Below are 25259 nucleotides of genomic sequence, written 5' to 3'. Positions count from 1 at the left end.
GAGAAGCATCAGTTCTTCGTTGCTGCACCTTAGATGTTCACTGATCACTTTCTCATATGTGCCTTGACTGGGGGGGGCTACAGCAGACTGAGTGATCCCTTGCTCAAGCCAGTGACCTTTGGGTTCAAGCTAGTGACCATGGGGTCACGTCTATGATCTTATGCTCAAGCCAGCAACCCCGCGCTCAAGCTGGTGAGCTCAGGCTCAAGCCGGATGAACCTGCACTCAAGCCAGTGATCTCGGGGTTTAGAAGCTGGATCCTAGTTCTATGCTCTATCCACTGCGCCACTGCCTGGTCAGGCTGTGCCCATTTTTTTTTTTTTTTTTTTTTTTTTTTTGTATTTTTCCGAAGTTGGAAACGGGGAGAAACAGTCAGACAGACTCCCGCATGCGCCCGACCAGGATCCACCCGGCACGCCCACCAGGGGGCCATGCTCTGCCCCTAAGGGGTGTCGCTCCGCTGCGACCAGAGCCACTCTAGTGCCTGGGGCAGAGGCCAAGGAGCCATCCCCAGCGCCCGGGCCATCCTTGCTCCAATGGAGCCTCACTGCGGGAGGGGAAGAGAGAGACAGAGAGGAAGGAGAGGGGGAGAGGTGGAGAAGCAGATGGGCGCTTCTCCTGTGTGCCCCGGCCGGGAATTGAACCCGGGACCCCTTGCACGCTAGGCTGACGCTCTACCACTGAGCCAACCGGCCAGGGCTGTGCCCATTTTTTTATAGGGTGTTTTCTTATTATTAATGAGTTGTAAGAATTCTTTATGGGGGGGCAAAAGTAGGTTTACAGTTGTAAACACATGAAACAGAGTTTATTCTTGTATTATTATTTATTAATTATTGTATTACTTTCCATATGAATAACTAAACCTTCTTTTCCCCCACCCTATATATTCTAGGTATGAGAGTTTTATTAGATATGTGATTTACAAATGTTTTCTGCCGGTCTGTGGTTTGTCTTAGCATATTTCACCAAGCAGAATTTCATTATTTTATTTATTGATTTTAGAGAGCAAGTGAGAGAGGAGACCAGAACATAGATCTGTTCCTGTATGTTCCCTGACTGGGGATCGAATTGTCAAACTGTGCTTTGGGATGATACTCTAACCAACTGAACTATCCGGTCAGGGCCACAGTACAGAGTTTTAAACTTTTGATTAAGTTGAATTTGTCTTTTTTCTCTTGTGAATCATGTCATATCTTCGAAATCTTTGCCTAACCCAAGATCACAAAAATTTACCACTATATTTTCTTTTTTTCAAATTGTCTTATAACCACAACAAATGAGTACAGAGAATGCCCTGTATAAAACAATACAATAGGCCCCGGCCAGTTGGCTCAGTAGTAGAGCGTCAGTCCAGCCTGTGGAAATCCCAGGGTTCGATTCCCAGGCAGGGCACACAGGAGAAGCGCCCATCTGCTTCTCCACCCTTCCTCTCTCTTTGTTCCCCTCCCACAGCCAAGGCTCCATTGGAGCAAAGGTTCACCCAGGCGCTGAGGATGGCTCCATGGCCTCTGCCTCAGGCACTAGAATGGCTCCGGCTGCAACAGAGCAATGCCCAGATGGGCAGAGCATCGCCCCTTGGTGGACATGCTGGGTGGATCCCGTTCGGGCGCATGCAGGAGTCTGTCTGACTGCCTCCCCACTTCTAACTTTGGGAAAAAAATACAATAATATTTCAAAATTAAGGATTTCCTTTAGGATAGGCTGAAGATTTCAATAACTGGTATTTCGAATTTAGGCTGCAGTCCTTATTTTTGGATGGATCACTGGGTGTGCGGTACAGTCCATGCCTTTACCAGATTGAACAAAAGAATGGCCCCTTGGCCCAGGTATAAGTAGATGAAGTGTTAGGATTCATATGTCACATAATTGCTGAATTTCTTCCCCACGATGCAGTGCCAGGTGGGGTTGTACTTCTTGTCAAACTCCTTCTTAATATGGGCCACAATATTCTTCTATATGTATATGTCTCCAATGCCTGAGTAGCACATTTCACGTAGTCTGGTGAGGTCTTCTTCAACATATCAGTATTGTTGATCATCACCTTTCAGTCATACATGGTTACAGTGGAGCAGGGGCTGGCTGACTGCAGTAGCCTTCTGCGGGAGAGGCTGGTGAGGCTAACACCCAGCGAAAGACACCCCCCCTATATTTTCCTATAGAAGTTTATAGTTTAAGGTCATCATTTATTTCTTTAGAAGGATATATGCATATACAGAACTTTTATATTCTTCGTTTATACTTGTAAGGATACATACACATTCTTTCCTCTGGGATAGAAAAATATAGTCTGTCCATAAAGTCATGGTGCACTTTTGACCGGTCACAGGAAAGCAACAAAAGATGATAGAAATGTGAAATCTGCACCAAGTAAAAGGAAAACCTTCCCAGTTTCTGTAGGATGATGTGGCAGCATGTGCGCATGCGCAGATGATGACGTAACACCGTGTATACAGCGGAGCAGCCCACGGCCATGCCAGTCGAGATGTGGGTGGTACAGAGGAAAGTTCAGTGTGTTCTTTGGCTCGCTAAACTTGAATCCATGACCAAAGTGCAACGTGAATATTGGTGCGTTTATAATGAAGTACCACCACATAGGAATAACATTACTGGTGGGATAAGCAGTTGAAGGAAACCGGCAGTTTGGTGGAGAAACCCCATTCTGGTAGGCCATCAGTCAGTGACGAGTCTGTAGAGGCTATACGGGATAGCTACCTAAGGAGCCCTAAAAAGTCTGTGCGTGAGCCCACATCGAACTGCACTGAATAGGTATGAAACTGGGAGAGTTTTCCTTTTATTTGGTGCAGATTTCACATTTCTATCGTCTTTTGTTGCTTTCCTGTGACCGGTCAAAAGTGCACCATGACTTTACAGACACACTGTAGTGTGACTTGGGGTGACCATGATAGACTAACTGTGCTGTGTATCCTTTTGTACTATTGAGTTTTTCCTTAAATGTATGCTTTATGGTATCTTTATGATAACAACAAAAAAAGAGGAAAAGTTTTTTAAAAATCTAAAAACTCAAAAAGTTTTGGGGTGACTACTGAATCATGGTTCTACACAACAGAGTTGAAAATCATCAGGATGGTTGCTGGACTGGAAGACTTCATAGTAGTTTCAAATCCTTTGGGGTCTCTTTCACAGCTAAGAATGGCTTCTACATGCCTGGCTGGTCTCACTGGGCTGAGAACCAAGTCCAATTAACTGGCAAAGAATTAGTTGGGCTAATCAGAGAACAATATGCAAACGAGTGAATCTGTATAAAACTTCCTCACTCGAGTTTTGCAAAATTTAGAGACTTGGTGTTGCTGCCACCTGCAGGCCACATCTCAATAACAGGCTCATGGCCAGACTTGTGGTGGCACAGTGGTTAAACTGTTGACTTGGAATGCTGAGGTCAGTGGTTCAAAACCCTGGACTTGTCTGATCAAGGTACATATAGGAGTTGATTCTTCCTGCTCCTCCCTCTGTTCTCTCTCTTTCCTCTCTCGTTCTCTAAAAAAGAATAAATGAAATCTATAAATAAATAAATAAATAACAGGCTCATGGAAATAGCCCGAGGTGTAGGGCCTGGAATTTAGCCTCTGTTGGGGCTCTGGATTGAAGAAAGAATGACTTAAAATTTTTTCCCTTTTTGGCCATGGCCAGTTGGTTCAGTGGTAGAACATCGGCCCCGGGCCTGTGGAGGTCCCGGGTTCAATTCCCGGTCAGGGCACACAGGAGAAGCACCTATCTGCTTCCCAACCCCTCCCCCTATCGCTTCTCTCTCTCTCTCTCTCTCTCTCTCTCTCTCCCTCTCCCTCCATAACCTCCATGGCTATGGCTCAATTGGAGCGAGTTGGCCCCAAGTGCTGAGGATGGCCTCTGCCTCAGTTGCTGAGCAATGGAGCAAAGCCCCAGAAGGGCAGAGCATCACCGCCTAGTGGGCTTGCCGAGTTGATCCTGGGTCCTGGTGCACGTGGGAGTCTGTCTCTCTGCCTCCCCTCCTCTCATTGGATTAAAAAAAATTTTTTTCCCCCTGTTTCCCCTTCAATTCAAACCCAAATTGGTGATAGGGGCTCCTATGAGTAGCAACTGTGGCGTCAGATTGTCTGGGTTTAAATCAGACTTTACCTTGGGTAAATCAGAGACCTGTTCTATACCTCAGTTTCCCAATGAGTATGAGCCCTGGCTGGATAGCTTAGTTCATTAGAGCCTTGTCCGGACCTGCCAAGGTTGTGGGTTCAATCCCCTATCAGGGCACAATATAAAAATCAACCAACCTGACCAGGCGGTGGTGCATTGGACTGGGATGCAGAGGACCCAGGTTTGAGACCCCGAAGTTGCCAGCTTGAGTGTGGGCTCATCTGGCTTGAGCAAAAAGCTCACCAGCTTGGACCCAAGGTCGCTGGCTCGAGCAAGGGGTTACTCGGTCTGCTGTAGCCCCCCTGGTCAAGGCACATATGAGAAAGCAATCAATGAACAACTAAGGTGTCACAACAAAAAACTGATGATTGAGGCTTCTCATCTCTCTCCGTTCCTGTCTGTCCCTATCTATCCCTCTCTCTGTCCCTGTAAAATATAATAAATAAATAAATAAAAGGATGAAAAAAAAACATAAAAAAGAAAATCAACCAATGGCCTGACCGGGCGGTGGCGCAGTGGATAGAGCGTCAGACTGGGATGCAGAGGACCTAGGTTCGAGACCCCGAGGTCGCCAGCTTGAGCGTGGGCTCATCTGGCTTGAGCAAAAAGCTCACCAGCTTGGACCCAAGGTAGCTGGCTCCAGCAAGGGGTTACTTGGTCTGCTGAAGGCCCATGGTCAAAGCACATATGAGAAAGCAATCAATGAACAACTAAAGTGTCACAACGAAAAACTGATGATTGATGGTTCTCATCTCTCTCTGTTCCTATCTGTTTGTCCCTATCTATCCCACTTTCTGTCTCTGTAAAAAATTAAAAAAATAAACTTAAAAAAAAATCAACCAATGATGGTATGAATAAGTACAACAACCAATCAATGTTTCTCTCTCAGTCTCTGTCCTTTCTTCTTTCTCTAAAATCAATCAATAAAGTTTTTTTAAAATGAGGATGATAACAGAAGCTCCTATGTATGTTGATTGAATCAGATCATGTAAAGAGCTTAGCACAACGCCTGGCACATACTGAGCATATAACAAATACTAGTAGTTGTTGTTGTTAGCCAAAACATCAGAAGCCTCTGTCATTCTAAACCAACAAATTGTACCTTGACACACAGTAGCACTTAAGGCTTGTAACCTTGGGCAAGTGTCTACACCTTTCTGAACCTTACTTGACCTCACAGGTGTTTTTGGATATTACATGAAATCATCTATGTAAAGCACCAAGCATAGTGCTTGACATTGATTGGACAGTTAGCAAGTGGAGTGATGATTAATACAGCTATAGTTGCCAAGTAGAGCCAAAGAGTGGACAACTCAGTTTGCAAATGGGCAGGCTGCAGAAGGTCACTAACCTGAAGATATTTTCATTCAGCCTTTTGCACTTACAAGTTTTAAATTACCTGCCATCCATAAAAACAAAATTTTCACATTTAGTCTGGATTCTTAACTTCTCTTTTAAAATATGAAGCTCTAATAGTGTACCACACCAGATCTGCAAGGAAGACGGCATAAACATGGAAAAAACATTTCTGCCAAGGTTGTCAACTAATGCTCCCTGAGCAGTGATGTTAAAGCTGAGACATGAGCCCTGGCTGGTAGCTCAGCAAGTTAGAGCATCGCCCTGATACGCCAAGGTTGTGGGTTTGATCCTGGTCAGGGCACATACAAGAATTAACCAATGAAGGCATAAATAAGTGGAACAAGAAAATCAATGTTTCTCTCTCTAAAATCAATAAATTTTTTAAAAATTAAAAAAAAAATCTAAGACATGAAGGTTGAGTAAAGGGAACAGTGTTCCAAGAAGAAACTGGTGGGTCCAAAGGCACTGAATCAGGAAGATTGATGCCATCAGGTAACATCAGAAAATCCTGGTGGCTGGAGCACAGTGAGCAAGGAAAAGGTGACGTTTAGGCTCTGTTCAGCACCTTGAGGATTTTGGACTTTATTGTGAGGACAAGCATAGTTCAGGGCTGGAATCTAGGAGATAGCCAATTGGCTAGATAGGGTCAGACTGGAGAAGGGTCAGGGATTAACAATTAGCAGCTAAGAAAGCAGAGGAGTATACTAGTGCAGTATAGAATCTACAGTATATCTAGAAACTCTGGGCATACACAGGACAGCCTGTCAGGTGTCATCTGGCAAAGGGTAGACTTTATAAGAACCAAGTTAGGTAAGACACCAAGGTGAATATGTTGTGTTCTAATAGTGGAAAGATGACAAAAATAAAGATTTGGTCAAGGACATACAACAGATGAGATACAGAGCTAGCTTCACAATACTTACCTTTAATTTGTTCCTCCTTTAACTATAATAGTTTTCTCAAGATGAATAAACTCAGCACCAATACTATATTGTTAATAATAACATATACCATTTGTTGAAAGCTTGCTAAATTTAGCTTCTGTGTTTGTATGCACTATTATCTCATTATTTCACTCAGTTAACAAATATATCCACCCAAAATACTATGTAATAAGGGATTGTTGGGCACTGGGGACACAGGAATTAATCACTGCCTGACCTGTGGTGGCGCAGTGGATAAAGCATGAGCCTAGAACACTGAGTCTCCAATTCAAAACCCCGGGCTTGCCCGGTCAAGGCACATACGGGAAGCAACTATTACAAGTTGATGCTTCCCACTTCTTCCCCCATACACCCCTTTCTCTCTCTCTCTCTCTCTCTCTCTCTCTCTCTCTTTCTCTCTTTCCCTCTCTCTCTCTCTCTGTCCTCTCTCTAAAATGAATAAATACAATCTTAAAAAAGAGAGAGAGAATTAATCACCATCCCTGTCCTGTGGGAGTTTACAATCCATAAAGGAAATGAATAGTTGAAGTAATTACAAAGGGTAATTGCCAGGTATTATAGGGAGAGTATACCAGTGAACCCAACCTACCATGGGTGGCAGGGAGGTTTTCTGAAAGAAGTGACTATTTTCACAATAACCTGGTAAGATATATAGATGCGCCTGACCTGTGGTGGCGCAGTGGATAAAGCGTTTACCTGGAAATGCTGAGGTTGCCGGTTCAAAACCCTGGGCTTGCCTGGTCAAGGCACATATGGGAGTTGATGCTTCCAGTTCCTCCCTCCTTCTCTCTCTCTGTCTCTCTCTCCCTCTCTGTCTCTCTCCCCCTCTCTCTCCTTTCTAAAAATGAATAAATTAAAATAAATAAAAAAAAAAAAAAGATATATAGATGCTATGAATATACCCTTTTCAGGGATGAGAAAACTGATTTTCTCAAAGAGATTAAGTAACTGACCCACTAGGCAGTGCTGGAGCCAGGATGTAAGTCAGATCTATACCTAGACCAAAGCTCATTCTCTTAGCTGCTGTTTCTTAGCAGATATTTCTATCAGTTTGTCCTTTCCTTCTAAGGATCATGTGGGTGGAATGGACTGTTGACTGAAATGTCTGCAATGCAGGAAGTTGAAATCATGGCTTACAAACTGTGCAAGCATGTCTGTGTCAGGGTTGGCTGTCAGTTCTGAAATGACAGCTATTTAGTGACCCAGCTCTTGTGCTAATGTCTGAATGGATGATCAGGTCAACTGAATATGATTCAACTGCTGTGTACTGAGTACCTACTATGTGCCAGGAATGGTGCCAAACACTGTCAGATTTACAGTGATGAAACACGTCCCTAAGTACTAGGCTAAAGATTGTCTTAATTGCTAACAAATGAAAAACATTAAATAACAAAGGCATAATTCTGACAATTAGAAACTTTGATAACTTATTGTAATACCTACAGGGTTTCGAGCATCAACCATGTGCCAAGCATTGCATGAAATATGTTAATGAAAATAAACATGATCCTGATCTTAACTAAAAACTAAAAAACACATACTGTGAGACTGTGTTGAGCAGTTCACATGTATTATCTTTCTTGCTTTTAGTTTAAGATTTTATTAATTTTAGAGAAGGAGAAAGAGAAAGAGGTGGAAAGCATCAATTCATTAGTTATTTCTCATATGTGCCTTGACCAGGCAAGCCTGGGGTTTCAAACCAGCAACTTAGCATTCCAGGTTGACCTCAGTATTCCAGGTCGATGCTCTATCCACTGCAGCACCACAGCTCAGACATATTATCTGTTTTAACCTCATCCTTTTAATCTATGTTCATTCTATCATGCTAATATCAGAGTATTAACGATAATAATATTGCCCATTTTACAGATGAGAAAGTTGAGCATCAAGGATTTTTACCTCAGATCCCAGAGCTAGTAAATTGAGCTAGAGTTCAAACTCAGGTCTGCCTGATTCCAAAACTTGGGCTCTAGACCATCGCACCATACTATATCTGCAAGGAGAATTAGCTTGTTAAAAACAGGGAAATGGCCTGACTAGGCGGTGGCGCAGTGGATAGAGCGTCAAACTGGGATGCGGAAGGCCCGGGTTCGAGACCCCGAGGTCGCCAGCTTGAGCGCGGGCTCATCTGGCTTGAGCAAAAATCTCACCAGCTTGAGCCCAAGGTCGCTGGCTCAAGCAAGGGGTTACTTGGTCTGCTGAAGGCCCGTGGTCAAGGCACAGATGAGAAAGCAAGTCGCAACGAAAAACTGATTTTGATGCTTCTCATCTCTCTCCGGTCCTGTCTGTCTGTCCCTATCTATCCCTCTCTCTGACTCTCTCTCTGTCCCTGTAAAAACAAAACAAAACAAAACAAACAAAAAAACCAGGGAAATGTGGTATGATCTGCATAGCCAGATACACACATGCAGACAGGAGAAATATTGTTTATTTCTTTATTTATTTTTCTAGCGCACATGCAAGAGAGAGAGATGAGATGAGAAGCATCAACTCATACTTGCAGCACTTTAGCTGTTCATTGATTCTTTCTCATATGCGCCTTGACCGGGGGGCTCCAGCTGAGCCAGTGACCCCTTGCTCAAGCCAGTGATTTTGGGCTCAAGTCAGCAAGCATGGGATCCTGGCAATGATCCCACACTCAAGCCAGTGACCCTGCACTAAAGCTGGGTCTGTGCTCAAGCCAGATGAGCCTGTGCTCAAGCCAGGGACCTTGGGCTTTCAAACCTAGGACCTCAGTATCCCAGGTCAACACTCTATTCACTGCACCATCACTGGTTAGGCCAGAGAGGCCAAATATCAATGTAAAACTCTCCAGAGAAGTAAAAAAAACAAAGGGAGAAATATGTCAACATGTATCTAGTGATAAGATAGTATAATAATTAAGCCCTAAAACAGGGAGTCCAGCCAAAATATTTATACTGTTATTTCTATCACTTAATTCTGCCTAAATCTGCCTCTAGAATTCTCTTTAAATTTAATTAGTAACAAAAACTCAAAATTTTTGGTATCAAGATACTCTTCCTCTAGTCCTTGTTTTATATCTATGCAGGAAAGAAAAGGAACTATATAACAAAAGTCAGTGTCAAGCAAGTAAGTGAGGGGGTGCAAGCTGTGCTTAGAAAGCTGGGAGAAAATAGTGCCCTGCAGGAGGCAGCCATCAGCCCTGAGCCATATGAACATCCTGTTTCCATGATTACTGTGGGCAGAGAGGTATGCAGCCTCATTCCATATGTTCAGATATGGCCAGAGGTGAAATCTGTGTAGCTAAGGAAGTGACCAGAATTGGCTCTGTGACACATGGACCAGGAAGATTACTGTTGTGTTCAAATATACGATGCATGTGTTTTTTATTTATTTATTTTAATTTTTTTATTTTTATCTTTACAGAGACAGAGAGAGAGTCAGAGAGAGGGATAGATAGGGACAGACAGGAACAGAGAGAGATGAGAAGCATCAATCATTAGTTTTTAGTTGCAACACCTTAGTTGTTCATTGATTGCTTTCTCATATGTGCCTTGACCGTGGGCCTTCAGTAGACTGAGTAACCCCTTGCTCGAGCCAGCGACCTTGGGTTCAAGCTGGTGAGCTTTTGTTCAAACCAGATGAGCCCGCGCTCAAGCTGGTGAGACCTCAGGGTCTCGAACCTGCATCTTCCGCACCCCAATCCGACGGTCTATCCACTGCGCCACCGCCTGGTCAGGCGATGCATGTGTTTTTACCTGCTTATTTACCCTTTGTCTCAACATAAAAATGCAAGAAAAGATACTAATATTTATTGAGTGCCACTTTGTATATGCTATATTATTATCTCAACAATTCATTTTGCCTGATCAGTGGTGGCGCAGTGGATAGAGTGTCAACTTGGGATGCTGAGGTCCCAGGATTGAAACCACAAGGTTGCTGGCTTGAGCAAGAGGTCACTGGCTTGGTTGGAGCCCCAGTCAAGGCACTTTTGAGAAGCAATCAATGAACAACTAAAGTGTTGCAACTACAAGTTGATCCTTCTCATCTCTCTTCTTGCCCGTTTCTTTCTCTCTCTCACTAAACACACACCCACCCACAAACAATTCATTTAATACTGTAGAAAGAGTTCAGACCTTCTATCACAACAACAATCACAAATTACTTATTATAATTATTCTATTACTAAAACAATAATGATAGCTTTCATTCATTGAGTGCATACTATGAGCCAGGCACTGTACAGGGCACTTCTCATACATTATTTCATTTAATCTTCATGAGAACCCTACGGTATAAGAACTATTACCTGTTTTACAGGAAAGAGACAGATGTTCAGGAGGTAAAGCAACTTCCCAAGTTACACAGTAAGCAAGTACATGTCTATCTCCCCTCCAATTACTGCAAATTACTGATGGGGAATGTTGATCAAAGGGTATAAGGATTTGATGATTCTAGGTATTGACTTACAAATTGCTTTCTAATAGGTTTTCACTAATTTATAATGCCACTAGAAACATTAGAATACCCATCTAACTGCATCAAAAAGAAAGCACTTGTTATCACAATTTTAATACATTAGGAGCTAGAAAAATATTTTATATAAACTGATTTTTTTAAGTGAGAGGAGGGGAGATAGACAGACTCCTGTATGCGCCTTGACCAGGATCCACCCAGCAACTCCCATCTGGGGCTGATGCTTGAATCAACTGAGCTATCCTCAGGGCCCAGGGCTGACACTCAAACCAATTGAGCCACTGGCTGTGAGAGGGGAAGAGAAAGAATAGGGAGAGAGGAAGGGGAAGAGAAGCAGATGGTCGCTTCTCATGTGTGCCCTGACTGAGGATCGAACCTAGAATGTTCTCACACTGGGCTGAGGCACTATCCACTGAGCTAACCGGCCATGGTGTCATAAATTGATTTTGAAGTCAATAGGTTTTACTTCCCTTTCCCCCACCAAATAAAGAAAAATTATTTGAGCAAATGGTAAAATTTGTAAATAAGTGTGTGAGTTCTCAAAATAAGTACTGTGAAGGGAACTACTTATTTAGATGTTTATCTTCTGATGTATTTGTTTGTTTAAAAAATTAATCTCATCACTTCACATTCACACCTCCAAGGAAAAACACAGAAACACTTGTAGTCAACTTGACAAAAAATGCCAGTGTGATGACTCACATCCTGTCTACCTCTAGAGTTCAGCCTTGGCACCATATTGTTGGGCCCCATACTGCTAAGAACCTGTCACTGTCTAAAAGCATCCTGGGAGTGGCAGTTTCTCAAATCTAAAAGAAGTGGGATCACTATTTAAAGTGAATTGAGAAGACTGACCCCTCCTTCACATTCTTCCAGTAGCCACACTGGCAAAACATCAGGGCACAGAAGGGTGGGAAATTCCAGAAACCCTTACTTCCTTACTAAAGCAATAATCTTTTTCTGTTTTGTCTTTGTTATAAAAAAGACAGGCAAAAACAACAAAATGGACAGCATGTTTCCAACACCAAGCAATAACTTTGAACATTTTGAAGTATTTACTCTTATACCATTTTCTCTATGTGCTTTTTTTTTTTTAAGAATTTTTTTTTTGTATTTTTTGTATTTTTCTGAAGTTGGAAATGGGGAGACAGTCAGACTCCCGCATGCGCCTGACTGGGATCCACCCAGCATGCCCACCAGGGGGCAATGCTCTGCCCATCTGGGGCATTGCTCTGTTGCAACCAGGACCATTCTAGCGCCTGAGGCAGAGGCCATGGAGCCATCCTCAGTGCCCGGGCCAACTTTGCTCCAATGGAGCCTTGGCTGTGGGAGGGAAAGAGAGAGACAGAGAGGAAGGAGAGGGGGAGGGGTGAAGAAGCAGATGGGCACTTCTCCTGTGTGCCCTGGCCGGGAATTGAACCCGGACTCCATGCCAGGCCGACGCTCTACCACTGAGCCAACTGGCCAGGGCCTCTATGTGCTTTTTTAAAAAGATTTTCTTTATTGATTTTCACAGAGAGACAAGGAGGGGGGCAAGAATGATCAACTCATAATTGCTTCACTAGTTCATTGCTTGCTTGTCATATGTGCCTTGATTGGGCAAGTCCAGGGTTTTGAACCTGCGATCTCAGCCTTCCAGGTCGACAGTTTATCCACTGCACCATCACAGGTCAGGCTCTATGTACATATTTTATAAATAATAGCATAACTTATGTTGTTTTGAATATTTCTTGTTTACATAATAATAATTATAGTCTATATAACATTTACCATGGGCCAGGTAGGATGCTAAGATTTAAAAAAAAAATTTTTTTTTTTACAGGAACAGAGAGTCAGATAGGGACAGACAGACAGGAACGGAGAGAGATGAGAAGCATCAATCATCAGTTTTTCGTTGCAATGCCTTAGTTGTTCATTGATTGCTTTCTCATATGTGCCTTGACCTGGGGGCTACAGCAGACCACGTAACCCCTTGCTCGAGCCAGCAACCTTGGGTCCAAGCTGGTGAGCTTTGCTCAAACCAGATGAGCCCATGCTCAAGCTGGCAACCTCGGGGTCTCGAACCTGGGTCCTCCGCATCCCAGTCCGATGCTCTATCCACTGCATCACATTCTAAGAATTTTTACACATAATAACTCCTTTAACCCTCATGATACCTCTATAAGGAAGGCAATATTAGTGTTTCCATTTAATGACAAGGAAATTGAAACAGAGAAGTTAAGTAATTTGCCTAAGGTCACAAAGTTAGTAAATTAACTATCTGGAATGTTTTTCCACGTTGTTAAATTCATGTTTATAAATGTTGAATGGCTGCAACATATCTCATTGTATGGATGAAGTATCATTTAGTTGTTCTGTCTCCATTTATGAGACATCTAGATTATTACCCTTTTTTGCTATTATACCCATCACTAAAATGACCAGCCTTATACTACACTTTTGTGCACATCCTTATTTATTTCCTTAAGCTAAATGCCCTCAAAAACAGCTGCATTAATTTTTATTTCCTTCAAAAAAGGTGTTCCTTTCTCCATATTTTCCATGACCTTGAATGTTGTAAATATTAGCACTTTTGCCTACAGCTACTTTTAAAAATTCATTTTACTAGTTCTGATAAGTAAATTCAAGCACTAATGGATGAGTAATTTCTCTAGAGCAGTGGTAGTCAACCTGGTCCCTACTGCCCACTAGTGGGCGTTCCAGCTTTCATGGTGGGCCATAGCAGAGCAACCAAAGTATAAATAAAAAGATAGATTTTAACTATAGTAAGTTGTTTTATAAAGATTTATTCTGCCAAACTTAGCAAAAATCCGACATAAAGTACTTGGTCAGTAATTATTATTATATGCTTTAACTTGCTGTAACTCTGCTTTATAAATTTTATAAAGTCAAGTTACTTCTCTACTTTATAAATCACCATTACTGTGGAACCAGTGGGCGGTTAGAAAATTTTACTACTAACAGAGATACAAAAGTGGGTGGTAGGTATAAAAAGGTTGACTACCCCTGCTCTAGAGTAAAAGAGCCAGGATATAAAATGGCTCCATTTCCATAATCTCTACCAGCTTTTTACAGATGCTGAATGTCATGGTTTACACACTAACTCATCACCCAGGAATGAGGAATGTTAACCTGGGACAAAACAGCTTACGCAGGCAAGATTCTTGTGGTCTACCACTCAGCATTCACTAATTCACTCACTCATTCATTCAATGAATATTTGAAAGGTTATTATATGAGTAGCACTAAGGTAGGCAAGAGTTATGGGGTTTACAGAAATAAAATTTTTATAGTTTTGAGTGAGAGGAAGGGGAGGGGGAAGGGAGAGAGAGAAGTCAACTTGTTGTTCCACTTAGTTATGCACCCATTGATTGCTTCCTATAGGTGCCCTGACCAGGGCTTGAACTAGTGACCTTGGGGTCAAGCCAGCGCCCTTGGAATCGAGTGGGCAACATTTGTGCTCTGGGAGGTTATTCAGTCCACAGTGCCACCGACCAGGGCAGAAGTAAAATATTTAGAACAATTTTTTTTTAATTCAGTGAGAGGAGGGGATGCACAGAGACCCCCAGGTATACCCCAACCAGGATCTAACCCGCAAGTCCACTAGGGGGCAATGCTCTGCCCATCTGGGGCATTGCTGCTCTATTGCTAAGCAACTGAGCTCTTCTTAGCAACTGAAGCGGAGGCCATGAAGCCATCCTCAGCACCTGGGACCAACTCACTCCAATTGAGCCACGGCTGCAGGAGGGGCAGAGAAAGAGAGAAGCGAGAGGGGGAGGGGTGGAGAAGCAGATGGGCACTTCTCCTGTGTGTCTCAACCAGGAATCGAACCCAGGACATCCACATACCAGGCTGAGGCTCTACCACTGAGCCGATCAGCCAGGATGAGAATAGTGTTAACTAAAACAGTTAGCATAGTACCTGGCACATAACAATTGATCAATAAATCAATATTTATTGCCAGACACTGTGCTAAATGCTAAATGCTAAATGAGTGGATTATCTGAACAACCTCCAGGAACTGGGTTCTATTATCCTCCCTATTTTGTAGGTAAGAAAACTAAGGTCTAGAAAGGTTTACCTAGCTTGAGCAACATACTTGTGGTTGTGTTCAGTTTGAACACAAGACTCCAGGGTCTGTGCTCTTATGTTATTGTACTGTAAACACAATTTCTTTCCTTAAGAAGCATACAGTCTTCGGCCTGGCGTGCGGAAGTCCCGGGTTCGATTCCCGGCCAGGGCACACCACACAGGAGAGGCACCCATCTGCTTCTCCACCCCTCCCCCTCTCCTTTCTCTCTGTCTCTCTCTTCCCCTCCCGCAGCCGAGACTCCATTGGAGCAAAGATGGCCCGAGCGCTGGGGATGGCTCCTTGGCCTCTGCCCCAGGCGCTAGAGTGGCTCTGGTCGCGACAGAGCGATGCCCCATGGTGGGCAGAGCATCGCCCCCTGGTGGGCGTGCCGGGTGGATCCCCGTCGGGCGCATGCGGGAGTCTGACTGCCTCCCTGTTTCCAGCTTCAGAAAAATACAAAAATAAAATAAAATAAAATAAAAAGAAGCATACAGTCTTGTTAATAATACTAAAATTTTTGTTGTTGTTGTTTTTTACAGAGACAGAGAGTGAGTCAGAGAGAGGGATAGACAGGGACAGACAGACAGGAACAGAGAGGGATGAGAAGCATCAATCATTAGTTTTTCATTGTGCGTTGCAACACCTTAGTTGTTCATTGATTGCTTTCTCATATGTGCCTTGACCGCGGGGCTACAGCAGACCAAGTAACCCCTTGCTTGATCCAGCGACCTTGGGTCCAAGCTGGTGAGCTTTGTTCAAACCAGATGAGCCCGCGCTCAAGCTGGCAACCTTGGGGTCTCAAACCTGGGTCCTCTGCACCCCAATCTGACGCTCTATCCACTGTGCCACCGCCTGGTCAGGCTTGTTTTTTTTTTTAATTGAATTTATTGGAGTGACTATTTTTAACTTTTAATAATAGGAGTTTATTCCTTTTTAAAATTTTTAACTTAATTTTAATGGGGTGACATTGATCAATCAGGGTACATAGGTTCAGAGAAAACATCTCCAGGTTATTTTGACATTTGATTATGTTGCATACCCATCACCCAAAGTCAAATTGTCTTCTGTCACTTTCTATCTGGTTTTCTTTCTATCTTGATTACAGATGAAATCAAGATTGAACAATGGAAAGCATGTAACATAGTGGTTAAGGACTCAGGCTTGAGAGACAAACAGGTTCCAATTCTGGCCATACCATATACTAGCTATGTGACCTTGGTTGGACATACTGCATTATCTCCAAAGAATCCATTTCCTCATCAGCAAAATTAAACATAATAACACCTTCATTACATAGAGGATACAATGAACTAACCTGTGTGAAGGCTTTCAACACAGGTCCCTCCTCTCCCCCCCACCCTGTAACCACCACACTTTTATGGAATACTACTCAGACATAAGAAATGATGACATGGGATCATTTACAACAACATGGATGGACCTTGATTACATTATACTGAGTGAAATAAGTAAATCAGAAAAAACTAAGAACTATATGATTCCATACATAGGTGGGACATAAAAATGAGACTCAGGGACATGGACAATAATACTAAAATTTAAATTGGATAATAAGTATTAAGCACTTACTGCATTTCCCATGTATAAGACACACCCTTTTTTGAAAAATTTGGGGTCTAAAAACTGGGTGCATCTTATACAGTGGTTGTAGATTTTTTAACTTGTATTTCCCGCTTCTTCACACTTGTATGAATTTTATGATGAAAAAAACTTGAGTTCAATAACTTTATGTAATAGTTTTGTTTTTTTTTCAAATTTCGGGCCTCAATTTTTTTTTTTTTTTTTTTTTTTTTCATTTTTCTGAAGCTGGAAACAGGGAGAGACAGTCAGACAGACTCCCGCATGCGCCCGACCGGGATCCACCCGGCACGCCCACCAGGGGCGATGCTCTGCCCACCAGGGGGCGATGCTCTGCCCATCCTGGGCGTCGCCATGTTGCGACCAGAGCCACTCTAGCGCCTGGGGCAGAGGCCACAGAGCCATCCCCAGCGCCCGGGCCATCTTTGCTCCAATGGAGCCTCGGCTGCGGGAGGGGAAGAGAGAGACAGAGAGGGAAAGCGCGGTGGAGGGGTGGAGAAGCAAATGGGCGCTTCCCCTGTGTGCCCTGGCCGGGAATCGAACCCGGGTCCTCCGCACGCTAGGCCGACGCTCTACCGCTGAGCCAACCGGCCAGGCGGGCCTCAATATTAAGGTGTGTCTTATACATGGGAGTGCCTTAAACCTGGGGAAATACGGTATGTGTTAAGCACTCTGCCAGGTCTTTATGTATATTGATCATTTAATTTATATGACAACTACGATGTAGGTATTGTAATTATGATTGTTTTACAGATGAAAAAATAGATGTTCTGAGAGTTTAAATAATTTGACCAAGAAACAAACAGCTATTCAACTGTAGCACTAGAAGCCACAATATAAAGAATTACTGTATAGGGAACATGATGAAACATGAGACAAGTGATGCTACTTAGCTGCCATCAAACATCAGAAGTCAGAGGAAAGAGACTTTGTGACCTTCTTGTGGTCCAGGAACAATCACAGGACAGAAAGGGAAAATCCTGGTGACTTGTCAGGCCCTGTGTTGAAAGCCTTCACACAGGTTAGTTCATTGTATCCTCTATGTAATGAAGGTGTTATTATGTTTAATTTTGCTGATGAGGAAATGGATTCTTTGGGAGGTAATGAAGTATGTCCAACCAAGGTCACATAGCTAGTATATGGTATGGCCAGAATTGGAACCTGTTTGTCTCTCAAGCCTGAGTCCTTAACCACTATGTTACATGCTTTCCATTGTTCAATCTTGATTTTTGGTTGTGAAGGAGTCACATATGCAGAGACGAGTGGAAAAGGCAAAGGTGAAAGGGCATTAAGAAAGATAACACAGTGATCAACGCACAGTGTATGTATTGTGGAATTGTGCAACTGAAATCTGTATAATTTTATTAGCCAATGTTACCCTATAAATTCAATAAAAAATTTAAAAACTAAATAATAAAAAGAAAAATAATACATAAGCAAGAGTATTGAAGTATATCCAAGGAAAAGGAAGCAGACCTGCTTGGTCAGGCTAAAGATTTGTTTGTTTTGGGAAGAAGCCTTTTGTTCACATAGCTTTTATGACTATTTGAATTGTATAAATCTGTTTTTGCCATGATAATGGGAGTATTATGGACAGGGACTGTATCTTAGCCATTGCTGTAACCCAGCATCTTGTACAGTGCTTAGACTGCAGTTCCAGCAGAGAGGTTAGAAAAATAGGGAGTAGGCAAACTGCATAGATCTCTGGATGGCAATTAAGGTAGCCCAGAATGCAGATATCCTAAACCAAATAATAATAGGTGCTCAAATCTAGCAGTGTATTTAAAAGATAATATTATGATGCATAGAAATTATCTCAGGAATACAAGGATGGCCCAACAACAGAAAATCTGTCAATATAATTTACCACATTAATGGACTAAAGGATAAAAATCACACGATTTTTTCATACATAATAGAGAAACTTGATGCAATAGCATTAAAATCAGGGCTAAGTCATGGATCTCATTACTTTCACTAGCATCAGCTAAAGTATTTGAGAATCTGCTCAATTCTTTTAGACCAGAAAAAGGTGAAAGACATGTACTCTTTCTGCTTGCCACTCTTGCTAATGGTACAATAGTCTATATGGAAAACACAACATAATCAGCAGGCAAACTATCAGAACTATAAAAAAGTTATCAAGTTTGCAAGAATAGAAATCATCTTACAAAAATCAATAGTGTTCTTCTATACCAAGAACACTACCTTAAAATGTAATGAAACTAGCCTGGCCAGGCGGTGGCGCAGTGGGTAGAGTGTTGGACTGGGATATGGAGGACCCCGAGGTCGTGGGCTCATCTGGTTTGAGCAAGGCTCACCAGCTTGCACCCAGGGTCGCTGGCTCGAGCAAGGGGTCACTCGGTCTGCTGTAGCCCCTCGGTCAAGGCACATATGAGAAAGCAATCAATGAACAACTAAGGAGCCGCAACGAGAAATTGATGTTTCTCATCTCTCTCCCTTCCTGTCTGTCTGTCCCTCTCTCTGACTCTCTCTGTCTCTGTCACTACACACACACACACACAAAGTAATGAAACTATAACATAATCTACATACACTAGCAACTAAATGACAGTCTATGGTAAAGATCAGCAAACTTTCTTTGTAAAGGCCCAGACAATAAAGTTTCCATATGGTGTCTGTTGCAGTCACTCATCTTTGTCATTGTAGTACAGAACAAACCATATACAATATTTAAATTAATGCATGTGGATATTCCAATAAAACTATATTGACAACAACAAACAGCAGGCTCACATGCACAGGTATAATATGCCAGTTCCTGGCCTATAGTAATTGGCCTAAAAGCAATGCCCAAGAAGTTTATCAAGAAAAAATATAAACTCCATAAAAGGACATAAGAAGACCAGAATAAATGTGCTTTTTTTTTTTTTTTAAGATTTTATTTATTGATTTTTTACAGAAAGGAGAGAGAAGGAAGGAGAAAGAAAGGGATTGAGGAGAGGGAAGCATAAACTCATAGTAGTTGCTTCTCGTGAGTGCCTTGACAGGGCAAGCCTGGGGTTTTGCGCTAGTGATCTCAGCATTCCAGGTTGACACTTTATCCACTGCACAAGTCAGGCCAGAATAAATGTTATAATTAGGATAACCTCCGTAAAGAATTAATTCATTTAACACAGTGATCCCCAACCATTTTTGGGCCATGGACCGGTTTAATGTCAGAAAATATTTTCACGGACCGGCCTTTAGGGTGGGACAGATAAATGCACAAAATAAAATTATGCGACCGGCGTAAAAACTGTGGTATTTTTAAATATAATTGTTGAACTTACGAGACAAGCTTCAAGAGTGAGTCTTAGACAGATGTAACAGAGGGAATCTGGTCATTTTTAAAAAATAAAACATCGTTCAGACTTAATAAAACAGAAATAATGTAAGTTATTTACTCTTTCTCTGCGGACCGGTATCAAATGGCCCACGGACTGGTACTGCTCCATGGCCTGGGGGTTGAGGACCACTGATTTAACAAATATTCAGAGTGACTACCAAAGGCCAAGCATTGTTTTGGGTACTAGGGATACAGCAGAGAACAAAACAAAATACCTTTCATCATGAGTCTTACATTCTGGTAAAGAAGCAGTGAATAATCGAAAGTTGTTTAGTAACAAATGCTATGGAAAAGATGAAGTAAGATAAAAGTAGAGTGGTGGGGAGTGAGTGTGGTACTTAATTAGATTGGTCAGGAAAGGCATATCTGATGTTAGCAAAGACCTGAAAGAGGTGCAAGAAGCCTCCCACATTGAATTCTGGGGAGGCAGTGCTCCAATCAAAGATGTCAGTTCTCCCCCAAATTAATCTATATCTTGTTAATGATATTCCAATAAAAATTCCAGAAATAATGTAGAGAAACTAAAACTTACTCTAAAATGAATACAAAAGAATAAAAGGCCCATGAAAGCTAAGTCTAATTTGAGGGTGAAATAAAAGCAGGGATACCTGCTCTACTAGTAGAACTGGCTCTACCACAAAGCCACCATAATAAAAAAACATTGTGTTGCTGGCACTGAAACAAAGAAAAAGACCAATGGACCGAATGGACAGCCTAGAAATAAAGTATATCCATGGGAACCTAATATGTGATAAAGGTGGCATCACGAAGCACTAATAATGTTGTTTTTCAGATGGTGATAGAAAAACAAATTCATCATATGGAGGAAAAAGCTGGATTTTTACTTGAAACTATATTAAAGGGGACTCCAGATAGATTAAAGCTTTACATGTGAAAGATAAATAAAGCTAATAGAGGAAAACCTATGTTACCTAGGGGTAAATAAAGAATTCCTAAACAAGACTAAAGTATAAGGCCAAAATTTAGGACATCTGCTTAATTAGTGACTCACAGAGTTGACAGGAAGGTGACAAAATGGAGAATATACCTGCAATGTTTTTTTTTACTTTTTGTTTATGTGCCTGCAATGTTTAAAATAAACAAGGAATAATGTCTAAAAAACACAATTCCTACGAAACAACAAGACAGGCAATCAAATAGAAAAAAATAGGCAAAGGATGTAAGTAGATACTGGGAGGAAATATTTGCAATGTTAAAAACTAACAAAAAATTAATGTCTAGAATACACAAAGGATTCCTATAAACCAACAAGACAGGGGAGCAAATAGAAAAATAGGCAAAGGTTATAGATATCTTACTTTCACATACTAAATAGTCTATACCAGTGGTCCCCAACCCCTGGGCCGCGGACCAGTACCAGTCCGTGGGCCATTTGGTACCGGTCCACAGAGAAAGAATAAATAACTTACATTATTTCTGTTTTATTTATATTTAAGTCTGAACGATGTTTTATTTTTAAAAAATGACCACATTCCCTCTGTTACATCCGTCTAAGAATCACTCTTGATGATTGTCTCGTAAGTTCGACAATTATATTTAAAAACACCACAGTTTTTACGCCAGTCGCATAATTTTATTTTGTGCATTTATCTGTCCCACCCTAAAGGCCGGTTCGTGAAAATATTTTCTGACATTAAACCGGTCCGTGGCCCAAAAAAGCTTGAGGACCACTGGTCTATACAATTTCATATACAGAAAAGTATATAAAAAAGGGCTGAAATTTAATTATAATCATAGAAATACAGATCAAAACAAACAAGTACTTTGACAGGAGCAGGTTGAAATGGATGAAGTCAGGATCAAGAGGTACAAATTTCCAGTTTAAAATAAGTAAGTCACAGGGATATAATGTACAGTATGGGCAATATAGTCAATAATATATATATATATATTTTGTATTTTTCTGAAGCTGGAAACAAGGAGAGACAGTCAGACAGACTCCCGCATGCACCCAACCGGGATCCACCCGGCACGCCCACCAGGGGCGATGCTCTGCCCACCAGGGGGCGATGCTCTGCCCCTCCAGGGCGTCGTTCTGCCGCGACCAGAGCTACTCTAGCGCCTGGGGTAGAGGCCAAGCTCTGTCGCTACCAGAGCCACTCTAGCGCCTGGGGTAGAGGCCAAGGAGCCATCCCCAGCGCCCGGGGCCATCTTTGCTCCAATGGAGCCTTGGCTGCGGGAGGGGAAGAGAGAGACAGAGAGAAAGGAGGGGGTGGGGGTGGAGAAGCAAATGGGCGCTTCTCCTATGTGCCCTGGCCAGGAATCGAACCAGGTTCCCCCGCATGCCAGGCCGACGCTCTACCGCTGAGCCAGCCGGCCAGGGCCTAGTCAATAATATTAACACTGAACAATTACAGAGTAACTAGACCTATGGTGATGATTATTGCACAATGTATAGAAATGTTGAATCATGATGTATACCTGAAACCAACATCATATTGTATGTCAATAGTACTTCAATAAAAAACCAACAACAAGAACAAACAAGAGCTACTACTTTTCATTCATCAAACTGTCAAAAATTAGAAAGATGGCTAACACCAAAGCTTATGAGTTCTTGTGCACTGGCGATAGGAATGTAAATAGTACAGCCATTCTCAAAAGTAATCTGGCAATATCTGGCAAAAGTTGAAACATGTCCATAGCTATATGACTCAGAGGAATAGTCCCATCAATTTACAAATTAGCTTATTTTAGCATTTTTTATGATAATAGAGGTGAAGGCAGTATAAGGTTCTATGAAGTGACTGAACAAGGAAAGCATGTCAGATGTACTGTGGCTATGTGCCTGGATTCTGGAGCTAGGCTGCCTGAGTTGAAATTCACCTCCACCACTCAATAGTTCTGACTTTGAAGAATGGAAGTAATTTTATTAACCAAGTTCACCAAATAAATTTAATTTTTAAAAAAAGGAAGTAGAAAATTTGGGTAACCTCTCTGTCTCACTCTCACCTATAATGTGGTAGTAATAACATCTACTGCACATGGTGGTTGTAGGAAGTATATGAGTTAAAACATTTAAAGCACCTGCCACAACCTGACCAGGTGGTGGCACAGTGGATAGAGCATTGGACTGGGATGTGGAGGACCCAGTTTCGAGACCCCAAGGTCGCCAGCTTCAGATCAGGCTCATCTGGTTTGAGCAGGACTCAAGCAGGACTCAACCTTGAGCCCAAGGTTGCTGGCTCGAGCAAGGGGTCACCCGGTCTGCTGTAGCCCCCCGGTCAAGGCACATATGAGAAATCAATGAACAACTAAGGAACCGCAACGAAGAATTGATGTTTCTCATCTCTCTCCCTTCCTGTCTGTCTGTCCCTATCTCTCCCTCTCTCTGACTCTCTCTGCCACGAAAAAAAAAAAAAAAAAAAGAAGAAGAAGAAGAAGAATGAACCTGGGAGTTCCAAATCTCTGGGTCTTTGGTGGTTCAAATAAATAAATAAATAAATAAAGCACCTGCCACAGAGTTAAGACTATTAAGTGTTAATATCACTGTTAATATGAAAGCATATGTGAGTTGGAAGTTAGCATATTACAAAAGCAATGTTAATTTTAAAAAATAAGAGTCTGACCAGGTGGTGGCACAGTGAATAGAGTGCCGACCTGAGATGTTGAGGACCCAGGTTTGAAACCCCAAGGTCATGGGCCTGAGTGCAACTCACCAGCTTGAAAGTGGGGTAGCTGGCTTGAGCATGGGATCATAGACACGACCTCATGGTCACTGGCTTGAGCAAGGGGTAACTGGCTAAGCTGGAGTCACCCTGCCCCGCCCCGTCAAGGCACATATGAGAAAGCAATCAAAGAACAACTAAAATGCCACAACTATGAGTTGATGCTTTTTATCTCTCTTCCTTCCTGTCTGTCCCTCTCTCTCACTAAAAAAAAATAATAATAAGAAGAAGAGGCGCTGGCCCCGGGTAGCTAATGTTGGTTAGAGCATCATCTCAATATACCAGGTTGTGGGTTCAATTCCTGGTCAGGGCACATAAAAAAATCAACTAGTAAGTGCATAAGTAAGTGGAACAACAAATCCATGTTTCTCTTTCTTTCTCAAAAAAAATCCATTAAAAAAGAAAATTTATATAAGAAAAAATGTCTAACAAACATAAAAATTTAAATCGCACAATTGAATACTTTGAAAATTAAAACTAGTTACCATTTGGCCCTGGCCGGTTGGCTCAGCGGTAGAGCGTCGGCCTGGCGTGCGGGGGGACCCGGGTTCGATTCCCGGCCAGGGCACATAGGAGAAGCGCCCATTTGCTTCTCCACCCCCTCCCCTCCTTCCTCTCTGTCTCTCTCTTCCCCTCCCGCAGCCAAGGCTCCATTGGAGCAAAGATGGCTCGGGCGCCGGGGATGGCTCCTTGGCCTCTGCCCCGGGCGCTAGAGTGGCTCTGGTCACAGCAGAGCGACGCCCCGGAGGGGCAGAGCATCGCCCCCTGGTGGGCAGAGCGTCACCCCTGGTGGGCGTGCCGGGTGGATCCCGGTCGGGTGCATGCGGGAGTCTGTCTGTCTCTCCCCGTTTCTAGCTTCAGAAAAAATACCAAAAAAAACCCCACAAAACAACAACAAAAAAAACTAGTTACCATTTATCATCAAATGGAAAAAAGATTTTTTGGTCGCACCCAGTTTTCACAGTTGTGTTGGAAACCTCACTTACAGCTGGTAGGAGTGAAAACTGGGACATTTTTGGAAGGCATTTGGCAATGCATGGCAGAAGTCTTAAAATAGTGCAAAAAATGCATACCCTTTGACTCAGCTGTTCCCTAGTACTTATTCGAAAGAATAATCATAGATGTCAACAAAGATTTAATTAAAAGCACTAGCATTGGAGGATTGTTGAGAAAAGCAAAAAATTGAGATCAAATTGAAAATCCCAAAGTAGCAGAATCAATTAAGTTATGGAAAAACCCATATGGTGAGATACAGATAGCAATTAGAATTCTCAATATTTAAATACCAGCTCTGCTAATTAGTATCTGTATAGCTCAAGGAAAGATAATTAATCTCTTTGCACTTCAGTTTCCCTGGCATGGTAGTTAAGTTGGTTAGAGCGTCATCACGATATGCCAAGGTTGTGGGTCCGATCCTCGGTCAGGGAATATCTGAGACTCAACCAGTGAATGCATAGATAAGTGAAACAACAAATCCACGGTTTTTCGCCTGACCAGGCGGTGGCGCAATAGATAGAGCGTTGAACTGGGAAGCGGAAGACCCAGGTTCCAGACCCCGAGGTCGCCAGCTTGAGCACAGGCTCATCTGGCTTGAGCAAAAAGCTCACCAGCTTAGACCCAAGGTCGCTGGCTCAAGCAAGATGTTACTCGGTCGACTGAAGGCCTGCGGTCAAGGCACATATGAG

General features: G+C 42.4%; 1 long non-coding RNA gene and 1 pseudogene across 1 annotated transcript in view; both read right to left on the bottom strand.

The window, feature by feature from the left end:
* The window catches only part of LOC136399856 (uncharacterized), a 194104-nt gene that overhangs the window by 128288 nt on the left and 40557 nt on the right, over window positions 1-25259 (bottom strand). The gene's annotated exons all lie outside the window — the stretch shown is intronic.
* On the bottom strand, window positions 1761-2056 carry LOC136397228 (dynein light chain 1, cytoplasmic-like; annotated as a pseudogene).

The sequence above is a fragment of the Saccopteryx leptura genome, chromosome 3, assembly GCF_036850995.1.
Source record: "Saccopteryx leptura isolate mSacLep1 chromosome 3, mSacLep1_pri_phased_curated, whole genome shotgun sequence".
In the NCBI taxonomy this organism is placed as follows: domain Eukaryota; kingdom Metazoa; phylum Chordata; class Mammalia; order Chiroptera; family Emballonuridae; genus Saccopteryx; species Saccopteryx leptura.
Note: the sequence above shows the minus strand (reverse complement) of the source record. Positions and strands in the feature narration are given on the sequence as shown.